Source organism: Dromiciops gliroides, chromosome 1, assembly GCF_019393635.1.
Source record: "Dromiciops gliroides isolate mDroGli1 chromosome 1, mDroGli1.pri, whole genome shotgun sequence".
In the NCBI taxonomy this organism is placed as follows: domain Eukaryota; kingdom Metazoa; phylum Chordata; class Mammalia; order Microbiotheria; family Microbiotheriidae; genus Dromiciops; species Dromiciops gliroides.
Window position 1 is genome coordinate 761,964,560 of NC_057861.1, and position 14,913 is coordinate 761,979,472.

At 45.4% G+C, this 14,913-nt stretch overlaps 1 protein-coding gene across 2 annotated transcripts in view; it reads right to left on the reverse strand.

The window, feature by feature from the left end:
- ARPP21 (cAMP regulated phosphoprotein 21) overlaps positions 1-14,913 on the reverse strand; it is a 166,734-nt gene that overhangs the window by 109,530 nt on the left and 42,291 nt on the right. The gene's annotated exons all lie outside the window — the stretch shown is intronic.

The window sequence follows — 14,913 nt, forward strand, 5'->3', positions numbered from 1 at the left end:
TTGACACTTCTCGAGGGAGCCTTTGTCTTCCTTCCTTGGAATGAGGCCTGCTGGGGGCTGGGAGCCAGAGAAGTAGAAGGTGGGGCAGGGTGCTGATGTTCTAGGGGTCCAAGACGAGGGGTAGAGAGCCCAGGAGACTGGGAGTTGGGGTGGGGCAGGCTGACATCCTGGAAAACCAGGACTAGGGGTCTGGACATATAAGGGTCGTGGGTCTGGTGGTTAGGGAGTTGGGGAAATGAGATACAGGGAAATAGAGATGCTGGAGGAGGCTGGAGAACTGGACTCTGGGCATCTGGGGAGGGAGGGACCAGGGTGTGCAGAACCGAGGCTGAGATGATGGGGATTAGGGAGATGAATCCTGGGAAATGGAGACCTGAGGGGCTGATGAATAGGGAAATGTTAAGCTGGGTAGCTGGGGGGGAAGGATGCTGACGTCCTGGGAGCCTGGAGGAATGAGGGTTATGAGTCTAGGACCCTGAGCAACTGGGATCCTAAGGCCCATGGAATTAGAAAACTGGACTAATGTGGGGTTGGGAGCTGGGGAGATATAGAGCTGGGGATCTGGGGTCTGAGGTTTTAAGTCTGAGGGGCTAAGAAGACAGGGCATGAGGATTTGGAGAGGGCTGGGGGACTGTGAGGTAAGGAGCTGTATATCTGCGGTACTGGGGAGCCAGGACTAGAGGTCTGGTCTGGAAATCGCCCTAGGGGATTAGACAAAAACACAAGCCAGGATCAGGAGCATCTAAGCACTCTCATCCCATGGCCAAAGTTGAGGATGGGGGATAAGAAGGCTTATAGTATGGATACCTCAAGTTATGGACTCTAAAATTAAATCTCTTGTTATTCTTTTGGCTTTCTCTGCCTCCTTCCTCCTCCTCCTCCTCCTCCTCCTCCTTCCTTCTCCTCTTTCCTCCTCCTCCTCCCCTTCCCCCTCCTCCTTCTCTTTCTCCACCTCCTGCTCCCAGAATTGTGGTGACCGAGACTGTCAATTAGAGCTCTTGAGACACAGTTTGCCCTTAGAGTCTCCCGGAGAGATTCCAGAGAAGGTGGCATTGTATATTACGAATGATGGTTTCATCCTTCCAAGCTACAGGTGCAGTCCTCAACCAGCCTGGGACCCTCCTTGGATGAGCCCCAAGGAAATGTTTTCATGGAGATTTTTGAAAAACCGCAAACATTCTGATGCCTCACTGCCAAGTCTTGTTTTTGTTTTTGGTGAGGCAATTGGGGTTAAGTGACTTGCCCAGGGTTACACAGCCAGTAAGTGTTAAGTTTCTGAGGCCAGATTTGAACTCAGGTCCTCCTGACTCCAGGGCCTGTGCTCTATCTACTGCCAAGTCTTAATGTCATCAGCAGCTGGTGTCCTGAGGTTTGACCCTATGCTTGACTCAGGCACTGACTTAGGCCATCAATAAACATTGATTAAGCACCTACTGTGTGCCGTATGATAAGTGCTGGGGATACAAAGAAAGGGAAAAAGCAGTCTCTTCTCTTACAGAGCTCACGGCTTAGTGGGGGAGACAAGGTCCAAAGAGGGATGTAAAGGAAGCTCTAGACAGGCTAAGCTGGAAGTTTACAGAGGGGAAGCACTGTCATTATGTGGGGAGGTGGGACTTTAGGAGGGCCTTGAAGGAAGCCAAAGAAGGGAGGAGGTAGAGATGGGGCAGGAGATGCCTCTGGGCATGGGAGGCACCAAGGGAAAACTCCCAGCATCAGCAGTTGGCCAGGAGGCCTGGATTGATGCGTGCACAGGAGTGGACGAGGAGCAAGCGGCAAGGGGAGAGAAAGGGCAGAGAAGGAAGGAGCCCCAGGGGGGGCCAGTCCAACCCATTCCCTCAAGGAATCCCTTCTTCACTGCATCTAACAGGGGTTTGTGCAGCCTGGCCTTGCAGACTACCAAGAAGGGAGGATCCACCTCTTCTAAAGATAGCCTGCCTATTCCTCTATGGGACCATCCCAATGGCTGCGAAGCACTTGTATTGTTTGGGTCTTCTCATAGGAACCTCAGCCTGCCTCTGTGAAGCTTCCCCCCACTGCTCCTGCCTCTGCCCCCTAAGACCAAATAGAACACAGTGAATCCCCCTTCTCTGGGAGAGCTCTGAGGACCCGAAGACAGCATATGTTCTCCCTGAATCTCCTCTTCTTCAGGCTAACCAGACTCAGCTCTTTGGTCAATGTGGTCCTTGAGACATCAGCACGCCCTCATTTGTGGCAGCTAGGACTGGATACAGGATTTTGAGGGGGGATGTGACCATGACAGAGGGAAACAGCGCTCACCATTGCTGTCTCATTGCCAACCCTATGCATGCCTCCATACAACCTAGTACTTACTGAATGAGATTTGTTGCATCCCATCCCATCCCATCCAATGGATTCACAAGCAGATATTAAACACTGACTGTGTGCCAGATCCTGAGGACAAAAAGTCCCACATGATCCCTTTAATGACCTTCCATTGCTGACTCAGACCAAGTTTGCAGGACCCTGAAAATCCCCAATCTTTACAGACCAGGAAGTATCTAGTCACTCCTTCCTCAAACAGCATCTGGTAAGCGCCCCTTCTCATCAGGGAGTAAGATCAGACATTTATCCTGGTTTGGACAACACCCTACTAGAGTCAGCGCATGTCTGACCCTGTCAAGACCTTTTGAGACTGGCAAGACTCTCTAGAAGCTTTCCATCATTTTCCAATTTAATACATGTACAATCTATTGCTGTATTCAAGCCATGCATTGGAGAGAGAGGGTGAGGAACAGCAGCATGATTTCATTAAAGACTTGCAACTTTGACTGTTAAGAGAGATGCAATCACTGAAGTCAGGTGACTTGCCTAGGGTCACACAATCAGTATGTGTCAGAGATGGGACCTGAACCCAGGTCTTGGCTCTAAAGCAAGTTTTTTATTCACTACATCATGCTGCCTCTCCAAAAGTTCATGGTTAGGTGGCACGATGGATAGAGCACTGGTTCTGGAGTCAGGAAGAGCTGAGTTCAAATCTGGCCTCAGACCCTTGACATTTACTAGCTGTGTGACCCTGGGCAAGTTGCTTAACCCTGCCTCCCTCCCCCCCAAAGAAATATTTAAAGATTACTTTTTCAGTCCAAGTATTCATCAGTCCTGAATTCATCTAACTAGTATATATATATATAGTGCAGGGCAATTAGGGTTAAGTGACTTACCCAAGGTCACACAGCTAGTAAGTGTTAAGTGTCTGAGTCCAGATTTGAACTCAGGTCCTCCTAACTCCAGGGCTGGTGCTCTATCTGCTGTGCCACCTAGCTGCTCTTAACCCTCTAACCATTCTATATTCTAGCCCAGCCCATGGTCCTCCATCTTTTTTTTGACAAGGCGAACATTAGAGGCTTACATGCACAGAATTTCCCAAATGTCACTGGAGGGGATGAGAAGAAAACAAAGGACCAAACTATTTTGCACCCCAGGGCATGGGGGAGCAGAGCAACATGCTCTTGGGGAAAACTCTAGAATGATTTTCCTTGGGAAACCCATTCAGATGAAAGAGTCTTGGAGATCACATATCACCTTCCTACTTCTCTTCCTCTCCTAAGCTTTCAGGTTGTCATCTTTTATTGCCTCATGGTACCACCATTATTAATAAAAAATATTGGTATTGAAGACATGCTTCCACCAGGTAGTGAATATAGCTATTTGATTTCACTTTGTCCTGTACCTTGTGGAGAGACATGTAAGAGTCTGGGACCAAAGTTGTGGGTAAGCACAGAGTCTAGAAGGGGTCATGGAGACCACATAGTCCACCTCCAACCCACCTAGAGGCAGCTAGGTGGCACAGTGGGTAGAATTCTGGGCTTGGAGTGAGGAACAACTCAAGTCAAATACAGTCTCATATATTTACTAGCATAGTAGTGTGACTCTGGATACTCACTTAAGCTCTCTCTGCCTCAGTTTCCTCAACTATAAAAGGGGGATAATAATAACACCTGTCTCGCAGGACTATTATGAAGATGAAATGAGATCATATTTGTAAAGTCTTAACACAGTGCCTGGTGCATAGTAGGTACTTAATAAATCCTTGTTCTTTTCCCTTTTCTCCTCACCACACAGAGAAGGAAACAGTACCAGAGAGGGGAAGAAACTGCCCTAAAGTCACCTTGCTGCATGGGAGGCATTCTAGCCCCAACTAGACACAGTAGATGGAGTCTGACAAGAATAGCAGTGCAGCATAGATTGCTGCTCACCACCACTGAGGACACACATTGAGTAGGGACTGTAGACAGGGATCACACTTGGGAGATAATCTATGTACTTGCAGAAGAATTGGGGAAAGTGAGCCACGATTTCTTTAAGCAGAGAAGTACCTCCTCCAAGTGAGATCTCAGCCCTTTGAGGTCCTAGAGCACTGACTGAGGCAATGAGGATTAAGTGACATGATCAGAGAGCTAATGTGTGCTGTCTCCAAAGGGACTTGAACACAGGTCTCTAGGGGTCCTCTGTTGTACCATGCTGGACTCCATGGACATCTCCAGTGTGAAAATTCCATCCTCAAACACCATCTTGCAGTCAGTTGTCAATCACAAATAGTCACAAGACTTCTGAATGGTCAGCATCCAGATTCACAGCAACCATGTCCTACACCGGCAGTAGCCAGGTGGCTGTTCCCTATCTGCCTAATCAGTCTCTAGGCCTCATGAATTTCCAAATGACTGGCATCCCAAAGAACCCCAAATTCATCATGCCACCAAACAACCATTTTATTGTGGTCCCAAAGCAAAAGAATGACAATAACTTACACTAATCTAGCATGCCACATAAATGATCTTTTTATGGGGTAGATCCTTCTTTCCAAAAATCATTGTCTCCCCTGGTCTTCATTACACTCCTAGGAGGTACTCCCATTTTACTGATTAAGAGACTGAGTCTCTGACATGGCCATAATCAAATCAGGAAATTGGACCAATGGGGTACTTCAAGTCAAGATGCAGCACGAATTGCACAAAGGAGGACACACTTCCTTCCTCAAAAAGAATGGTAGGATATATATGGTACCTGGATCAGCAGATAGATGAACTTGGCCATCAGTAGGGACCATCATAGTAGAGACTGAATTCTGGCTTAATGGCACCAACTGGATTAACTGGGAGGGATCTTGCTCACAGTTGCTGTCATTTGTACACACACCAGCATATTTGTCTTTGTGAGCACCAAAAGGAGATGCACAAGTCCAGAATGTCTACAAAAAAATTATTCAGTCACCTGACTAAAGGCCATTTGCACTGAGCCCCAGAATAGAACACACTGGGGTAATTTTATCCTGAATAGACTGGAAATCTAGGCTAGATAGAGAGAGGCAGGTGGGTAGGCAGGGATTCTAAGGGCCATGACCTATAAATCCTTACAAATTCACTCAGAGTTTCTCATTCTCTGGTAGAATTTAGGGTTATTTTTCAACCTAGATCTGTGATTTCATAAGTTCAAAGAAATCTAGGTATGGAAACTCCCTCTACCAATGTAGATTAGCAACTCATCTTGATCTTCTAGTCAAAGAGGGTTACCCAGGACATTAACATTTGTGACTTGTCCAAGGTCACATCGGTAATGTGTAAGTGTGTCAGAAGCAGGACCTGATTCTGGCCAGGCCTTCCCTACTCCACCATATTGTTTGGGAAGAGTGTTGATTCTACTTCTCCCCTCTTGGATCTACAGATAACAAATCCAAGATGGAGAGGACAAGGGCTTAGAGGCTAGTTCTTGGCCTATCTGCTCAGCAGTCACTCATACTCCAAATCTTTTGACGTTTTCATGCTCCCACACACATTTTGAACATAGAGCCCAGAAGATCTGAGTTCAAGTCTCACCTCTGATGGATGGTCATGAAACTATGGACAAGTCCCTTAACATGCCTGGCCTCTGTTTCGTCACCTGTTAAATGGGGCCATTGGACTAGATGGTTACTGAAGCCCCTCCCTGGCGGAGAGCTTAGGTACTATGAGCCTAGGATTATTTGTTAGCTCCCTCAATGTTCTGCCGAGCTACGTAATGCATTACATTGCACTGGTACGGCATTGGAAGGAGGGAAGAAATTAGGGTACCAAAAAGATGAGTCATTCCCTGAGATTATATGGTGGCCCCAGACTGTAACTCCAGCCACAATCCCTGTGGTCCCACATCCAGCTCTTTGGTCATTCTCAGACATCATAGGAAGAATTCCGAGAAAGCCAGTAGAGCAGGGCTGGGTGTAGATCGTCCTCTAGGAATCTGAATCAAGATGTCTCTTATGCAATGAGGAAGAAGCACATCCCAATCTTTCCAGTGCATCTTTGCCACCTGGACCCCACCCCCCAAAAAAGAGTAACATTAATATCCGGTCCTACTGGAGGGCTTCCATTTACTGAATCTACTCTTTAAACTCTATTACCCCAAGATATTGAAGAGAAACTGTTGAAAAAACAATTTCTAACAATTGGAGTTATCTCAAGGTGGAATGGGCACCTCCCATCACTGGAAATCTTCAGGACAAGTTTGGGCGATCCCTAGACAGGCATTGTAGGGGTGATTCCTTTGGTGAGGTTGGATTAGGTGGCTTCTCATATTCCTACCACCCGGTATCCTGTGAACAGTGGAAACTGCTACCTGAGGCACTAACTCATCTGGGCCATAATGCCCAAGCCTGGCCTGGATGCTGAATCCCTTTCTTGGTCTGTCCATCAGTAGGCCCAACCCTCCCCTGAAGGCTCTCATGCCTTCTTTGACATTGATTGCTTATGATTCCAAAAGACCCTCTAAGTTTCAGATCAGGTTTGTGTTCTGAGGAGCTGGGCAGAGTCTTGATCTCTCTTTAGGCAAACAAAGCTCCCAAAATGGTTAGGCTGCCACACCTGCACACACTGTTTTTAGAGTCAGCACAGTAAGTTCACTCTTATGCTCAGTCTTGGTCTTTGTAAAAACTGCTCCCATTGGAAATCTGGGGCCGAAAAATAACAAGAAGCATTCATTTGGATGCAATAGGAACATGGCCAGAGGAAGCAATCCCAGGGGTATGTGCTTTCCACGATCATTTTCCCTCCTCCATTAACTGGAGGGCTTTGCACAGAAACCCAGGGACCATTTCCTCCTGCAATCACACACACAAGTGTTTCTAGCCTGACTGAGCACAGAAAAGGCACTTAAGAATATGTGCATTTCTCTAAGCCATCACTAGTGGTGATGTTTCCTATCCCAAATGTAATTTGGAGGGTTACACTCAGTTTATCTCTGCTAATCTGCTGAAATCCCATATGCTATTCCTTTGGAACCAACATGAAATTACCTGATAAGGCTTTGCGAGTTCTCCTATCACATCGAAAACCCAATAGCCCCAACTACACTAAGGCCAAGCAGCAAAAGTCTGGGGACATTGTATTCCTGCCCAGCTCCTTAGATAAAGGCAGTTAAAGGCCATGAGCAAACAAAATAATTCTGCCATGCTGAACAGCTCATTAGAAACTGAGCTGGTACCATGGCCAGCAGCAGGTCACACTCTCCAGAATAAAGCTTCCTGTGAAAAGTCTCAGTCTTTCATTTGGGCGGCACAAGGGAGTCCCAGCCCCTTCCACTCCAAGTCTGACAAAGGGCACAAGGACCATCAATTTTATCTCATTCCAAGGAGGACATTGAGGCACAAGACCATGAAAGGTCACACAGCTCCATCTTGGCATTTGCAAACTGCCTTCTAAAGCAGAAAGAACTTTCTTGGTCACATTACTTCAGCAGCTTCATGTCCCTCACCTACTCAAAGCTCCAATGTCTTAGACACCCACTGTATGTTAGTCTTATGTCTCAAACATCTGATATATACCATTTATGTTCTATTTGGCCCCAAGGCTTAGCACCTGCTACTGCCAGCACTGTGCTGGCTTGGGGGGTTACAAAAGCAAACATGAGGTAGTACCTGTCTTGAGGGAGCTTACATTTTTCAAGAGAATTTCTTGAGGAGGAAATCATGGCTTATTCATCTCTGCCTGCCCCTCATCCCCATCTTGTGAACACACAATGATTCCCACATAGTAGGTGCCCAGGAAATGTTGAATGAGTTGATTGATCTTGTCCTGTGAGGAATCACTCCTTTTTCTAGGATTGGGGGTAATGGGGTTGTGGAGAGAGGGGAAGGAGACAACAAGAAGACCATTCATTGCACCAAAATTCTCACTGGGGGTAAATAGCAAAATCACAGATGACAGAAATATTTTGTTTTCAATTCCATTCTCTAATCCCACATTTTTTAGAAAGGGAAAAATTAAGCATCCTCTTTATCTGGATGCCAAGAAAACAAGCCTATAATTTCCTTTCAATTCCTGGTAACAGAGATGATCTTGAATAGAACATGGATTTATCACATGAACATATATTTCCATCCCTAGGTGAGTGTTGTGATTTTAAAAATCAGAGGTAGTCATAAACAAAGAGAAACTGCACATTAAGAAAGGAAACAGCCATTTGAAGTGAAGCTGCATGCTTTGACATGAAGGATGCTGTGACGGGACCTCAGAAACACACTTGGGTCCCCCAGGTCCTTTGATCTTTCAACCCTAAAGGAAGCAATATGAGGACAAACAGACCTTTCTCCCTCAGAGCCAGTTAGCATAAAGATAGCAACAAGAATCTATTGCTCCAGATGTAGTGCACATTAACACCTAGAACCAGGTTAGACAAGAGGAAAAGGAGACAGGACACTGGCAGAAATGAGTATGGCCATAGAGAAATTGCTCACCCCAGTCTTCCACAGAGTCTTTCACCTCCGTTTAATGACAATCATGCTTATGTACGTGCATGTATAGACATGTGAATTATGCATCATATATTTACATTGGCATACATACCCAGATTTATGTATCTATGCCAAGAAAAACATGAGGTATTCCTATAGCAAGTCAATGTTTTCTGGATGGACAAGGTGCCCTTGAGCTCTTGGGATTCTGGAATTAAGTGTCCAAGGTCTGTGGTGTGGGGTAAGGGGAGATATGGTGATTCTACCTTCTGAGAACTACCACCCACAAATGTACCAAGGTCATGACCCCAACTGAATGAGGCACTAGCCTAACTACTTAAACCCAGTCTCCTTTGAACACCAATGAAAAATTATTTTTTTCTTGCAAAAGAAGTGGTTATTTTAGGGGCAGCTAGGTGGCGCAGTGGATAAAGCACTGGCCCTGGATACAGGAGTACCTGAGTTCAAATCCGGCCTCAGACACTTGATGCTTACTAGCTATGTGACCCTGGGCACATCACTTAACCCCCATCGACCCACATAAAAACCCCAAAACAAACAAACAAACAAAAAAGAAGTGGGTTTTTAATGGATCCCCAAAGTAGACATGAGGTGAAAACATCATGTTCCCTATGTATATGGAAGCCACACAAAATCCACTGGAGGTAGAGCAATAAGTAGATGGGTAGACAGACTACACATATGCGATAGAAATACATATACGCCTACATATGTATCTATGGGATACCTGTGCTTATATAAGCATGTATTCATATATATTCCATATACATCTGTACTCTAATTGTATCTTTATGTCTATATAATGATGCATATATCTATGTATCTATTTATCTAAGACCCTACTCCCATGCTCCCAGAAGAAAGGAATGGACTTGTGCGACTCACGCAGAGACAAACTTTATTCCCCCCTCACATCACTCCAGAACTAGAACTGGAACCCTTCATTATGTGACTCTGATGTGATGTCACTGAGGTAGGTGCCTTCTGGATATTCCCAAACCCAATGACACTCCATCTAGCTTGAAGGCTAAGTGTTATTTCTTGTTACTTCGTCATTGGTCATCCCAGAGTTTCAAACAAATAAAGCATAAGAAAACTGCAAAACAGCAAATGTCCATTCAATGACTCAGGCATTGATCTTTCACTCACTCATTTACTCGCTTAAAACCTTGGCCAAAGAAAGTAAACCCCATCAGAATTTGGAATATGCCTGTGAGGGAGCATCATTTGTCATCACTGTCCTATAGGAAAACTACTGAAATCTAAATTTCTGGCAAACCAGACAATTTCATCAATGGAATATGTTGGAGATCAGTCTTAAGCTCATCTTTATTCCCCAACTGGGGAGGAAGAATTCAACCCATACATGTGCAGGTGACATCAAGATGCAGTGAAGCCTGCTGCTTTTGGAGTCAGAGATGCTCGATTCAAACCTTAATTCCATTGTCCCTGCCTTGGCAATCTTAGCTGGTTCACCATCTATGAGATGCCAAAGTTGGACACTTCTCAAACTAGTATCCCATGTCCCTAAAGACCTTTTAGCCTCTGAATCATTTGATCCTAAATGATGCTGATCTTGGCTCTTCTACGTACTGGGATAGGCTGACAAGTCATTGCATCCTTCTAGGTCTCAGTTTACTCATTTGTAAAATGAGGGGTTTGTAATTGTTACAATGCATGAGAGAGACAAATAAATGGTGGATGGATAGATGCATTCATGGATGAATGCAGGCAAGGAGAGGGAGATGCATAAACAGTAAACAATAAGTAGAATGAAGTATTGTATTCTCTGTACATTTCAGTTAAATGCCTGATTGTAAAAATGGGGTTTTATTGAGCAAACTTCCCTGTCTTATCCCTTCTTCAAACATATTCTGAATGTATATGCAGATTCCATGCAAAGATATTGTATAAATTGGAAAGCAGGTATACAAGTCAAGAATTAGTAATAAAACCAGGGCTTTTCTCTGAGGGTTTGTTAATTGCCCTGATTTCAGAGATCTTATGAATCGAACCTTTTTAAATGATCAGACAGATCTGTGGATGGATTTGGGAGTTCCTATCAACAATGTCAACCTGTACACAGACATGCCAGCCTTTCCCAGGTTCCTCTGGTCCATATTCTCCCAAATGTTCAAGGCAGGTGCTTCACCCACTGTTCTAATGGTCTTCAATTTCAGCTGATGTAAGGAGAATACCATTGACTCATTTCTGTTCACTAATCTCTGCTTGCTCTTGCCATGCTCTTGCCAACTCCTTTCCCCTTTTTGTTCTGCATTTCCTTGATGACTCTTTTTACTCATGGTTTTCTTCAGAGTTGCTCCTTCCCTCCCTAGTTACTCCATGTTGAAGTCTCACACCCAGCATGTCCCTTTCCATTGCCATGTGTGGGAGGCTGATTCTAATTCTTTGAAGATTCTGGTATTCCACATTGCACTGCCATCCACCACCAACACCAGTTAAATTTAACAGTGAAGATATGATGCTTTGCTTTTAGGGAAAGGTCTCCAAGTTAATAGTTACTCATAAAACCAGGGAGTCAGAGATGAAGAGAGGGAAAGCTCAGGATAAGGAAAATAACTTGGAAGCTTCTTGAAGGGAATTCAGCTGCTTGCTTCCTTTTCAACTTTGGGCCTCAGTGATTGTTCATCTGTCCTGTCTATACTAGACATATAAAATGTTGGGCAAGCTTTAGAAAGTGTGCATTCAGATAAACCTAGAAATCTTGGCAATACACATTACTCATTCTCATTGGTGTTTCCTCTGTGGATGGATGGGTCAAATTCCTTTGAGGCATTACTGACCTCATTGAGGGAGCTCTGCAATGTCCCAAGGCCTTATGTACTTAGCACAAGACCATCTATAAAAAGGAGCATCAAGAATACCCTATAACACAAAAGGAATCCCAACTTAACCTGAACTTTACCCAAGATCTCATACATTGATGACTTTGGTGTGCACATGGCTCCCATGTTGTGCCTTATCTAATGCCTATGATCAGGGGGTCATTGAACAGGGAAATTTCTATTGTTAAATTTTCCAAAGAGTCTAAAATTATTTTAATATATGGATGGGAGAGACCTTGCTTTAATTAATGTTTTAGGCTAAGATTCTTTATGTCAAATCAAATGATTTCTTTTAATTAGCAAATGATACACTCAGTGGGATCTTATATTCCCTACATGAGAGTGGTAAAATGGTAAACATGTGGGCCGTCAATGAATATTACCTGTAAGAGATGGAGTGTTTCCTGCTAATATCCTCACTGAGGATACCATTGATTTGCATATTGATGACTCATAAATATTTTATATGAATGAGAGAGTAGGCACATTGAGTGATAGACATCTTCATAGTCTTTTTTCTTTATAAATAAGTTCAAAGTTTTTCCTCACACATGTATTATTGACATCTGTCTCTCTTTCAAATGTCTCCCATTCAAATTGTTGGTCTCCTCACGATTTTATCATTTTTAGCACAGTTTTTCTCTATGTGTGTTTAGTCCGATCCCATTGCACTAAAGATAATAATTATGGGGAAACCTGTCAGAATTGATTCCTCAAAACATTGTCCATAGAATAGACTCCTCCTCCAACTTCTCTTCTCATTCATCTTTTCTTCAGAGCTATTTTCACTTGAGCACATTAAACACTACACTATGATGTTGGGGTTTTAATACTATGCATCCAAGGAGAAAGATATAATTTCTATAGTCTCTTAGCAGCTACCCTATTGTTTTACCTCCCTAAGAAGTGCACCAAACCTTGCCTTTAATCAAAAGTGGGACAGCCTCTTGCCAAGTTTCTTGTGTATATGCATATGTGTGCACACATTTGAAAATACATATCTGTGTCAGGTGGGGAGGTGGAAATCTCCTTTTCAGTTATGGCCAGGGCTCTGAAATTATGGGATTCCTTCCTTGCCTCCTCCCTTTCTCTCCTGCTGCACATCCTAAGAGGTCCCCAGAAGGCAGTCCATGTTTTTGCATGACATAGAGACTTTTCAGTCAATTTCATGGCCCGGGATGCCTTTTATTTGTGGGCAATTTCAAGCAACAGGAAACTGCAGATTTCCTTGGGTGATGGAAGGCCAAGCCCCTGCTGACAGCTCAGGAAGACCAGGGATCTGGGAGCCTTCTTGGGAAATGCCGATTTACAATGGTGGGCATGTATATGGTGTGCCAAGTCAGAATAAATTCTTAGCAAAAGACAAACAGCTCACCATAGTTCACCCCCAAATCACCAGCTCTGCCGCTGCATTGTCTCTAAGTTTGCCAGGCTCACTCAGCTTTGAGGCTGCACCAGGCAGTGGCTGGGAGCCCATTTCTGAGCCCATGTGACTTGTCCCTGGGAGCCTCTACACACCCTGGTGGATAAGTATGAGATATGTGCAGCCCAGCTTCGAGGGACAGCTCAGGCTCATTTGGGGAGCGGTTGAGATTCCCCCAAATCAACAAACAAAATGTCATCTGGCTGTGAGCTAGCAAGTCCTTTGTCCCAGCATATTGGGATCTGAGGAAGCTTGAGCTCCCTCTTTTGGAAACAGGCTTCTGAATGATAGGAACTGAGCCTGAGCAAGCTCATCTTAGGGAGGCGGGGAGAATTTATACCCTTGTCTTTATTTAGGATTAAAAAAAAAACCACAAAATGTCTGAGAGAGAGACAGAGAGACAGACAGAGATTGAGAGAGGGAGAGAGAGACAGAGAGACAGAGACAGAGAGAGAGAGAGAGAGAGAGAGAGAGAGAGAGAGAGAGAGAGAGAGAGAGGAAAAGGAGGAAGAAGAGGGGGAGGAGAGGGAATGGGGAGAGAGACAGAGACAAAGACATGGAGACAGAGCTTTCTGCAAAGACTAATTAAATCTGGGGATAAGGGGCTCATAGAATATTGGGATGAAAGGATGAGGCAGCCTACAGACAGTTTAATTTCTGCCACCTGGAAGTTAGCATTAAAAACTCCATGGTCAGCAAGTAGTTCACCCATTGTCACTGGCATACAGCAGAAATGGGCACTGAGGATCATGGGAGATGACTGGCAGCTTTGAAAGAGTATTTCCCATATCTGGGAGAATGCCTGCTCCACTGGGGAAGGCTGTTTCAAGAAATAATCACCTGAGGGGCAAATGTGCAGGTGCAGGTCCTGAATGCCAAGTGGATATGGCAAACCCAGTGGCACAACCACCTCTAGGTTGAGGGGTGGGGGTCATCTCAGGGCCTTCTTACAGGAATCCTCTCCCTGGTTCAGGGATCCCATTAATCATGACCCTGTCAATGTGCCCAGTGCAGAGAGCCTGGCCCCTACCCTGTGACTTTGGATAGAGTGAACCCTCTCTGAGCCTTGGGATTGCCTAGTGCTTTGTGATGGAGAGCTTTGGTCCTGTTGTCTCATGGAAGCCTCAAAAGAGTCCAGGGGGCTGAGAGTGGAGGTGTTATCATTATCCCATTTTTTGGATGAGGTAGCTGAGACTCCCCTCAGAGAGGTGGGTGCCTAGCTGAAGGTATCTGATGTAACTGGTAGCAGAGCTGAATTTCCAGCCCAGTTCTCCTTTCTCTAAGTCTAAGGTTCTTTCCACTTAGAGGCCAAAAGACCCGGACCAATGCAAAACTGGGCAGGATGGCCAGGGGAGATCCCGAGGAATCTTGCTCCTCTGAGGCCTGGGCTCTGTGGCTTTGAGCAATCTGCCTGGTGGAGGTGCTAGGGTCAGCCTGGAAAGTCCTGGGCCTGGCTCTCTGGAAGAGACCTTCAGAATCCTCCCGGGGCCTGACCAAGACCCAGGCAAGGGGCCAACTGTCATTGAAAGTGACCCTGGGGTACAGCCTCCAGGGGAGCTGGCTGGAGGCCTTTTCAATGACCCCGTAAGAGGGAGAAGAAGCCCAGCTGCCTCGGAGATGACCACATCAGCAGCCAGACTGGCCTTGTGGGTGCTTGCTTGCTTTCAGAATCTTACTTTTGGTCGACTTCCTCCACCTCTGACAATGGTGTGAATTTGAGCAGAAGCCTCAGCACCAAGCAAACTATGGGCGCTGCGCAGAGAGAGAACCCCTCCTGTGCAAGGGGAAGGGGGGGGGCTGGAGGCAGCTTCTTTCCTCCATGGGGAGGGTTCAGAAGCTTTTCCTTTCTCAGAGTCCCTTCACCGCCTTGGGCCAGGCCGCAGGCTGAGGTTTCGCTCATTAAG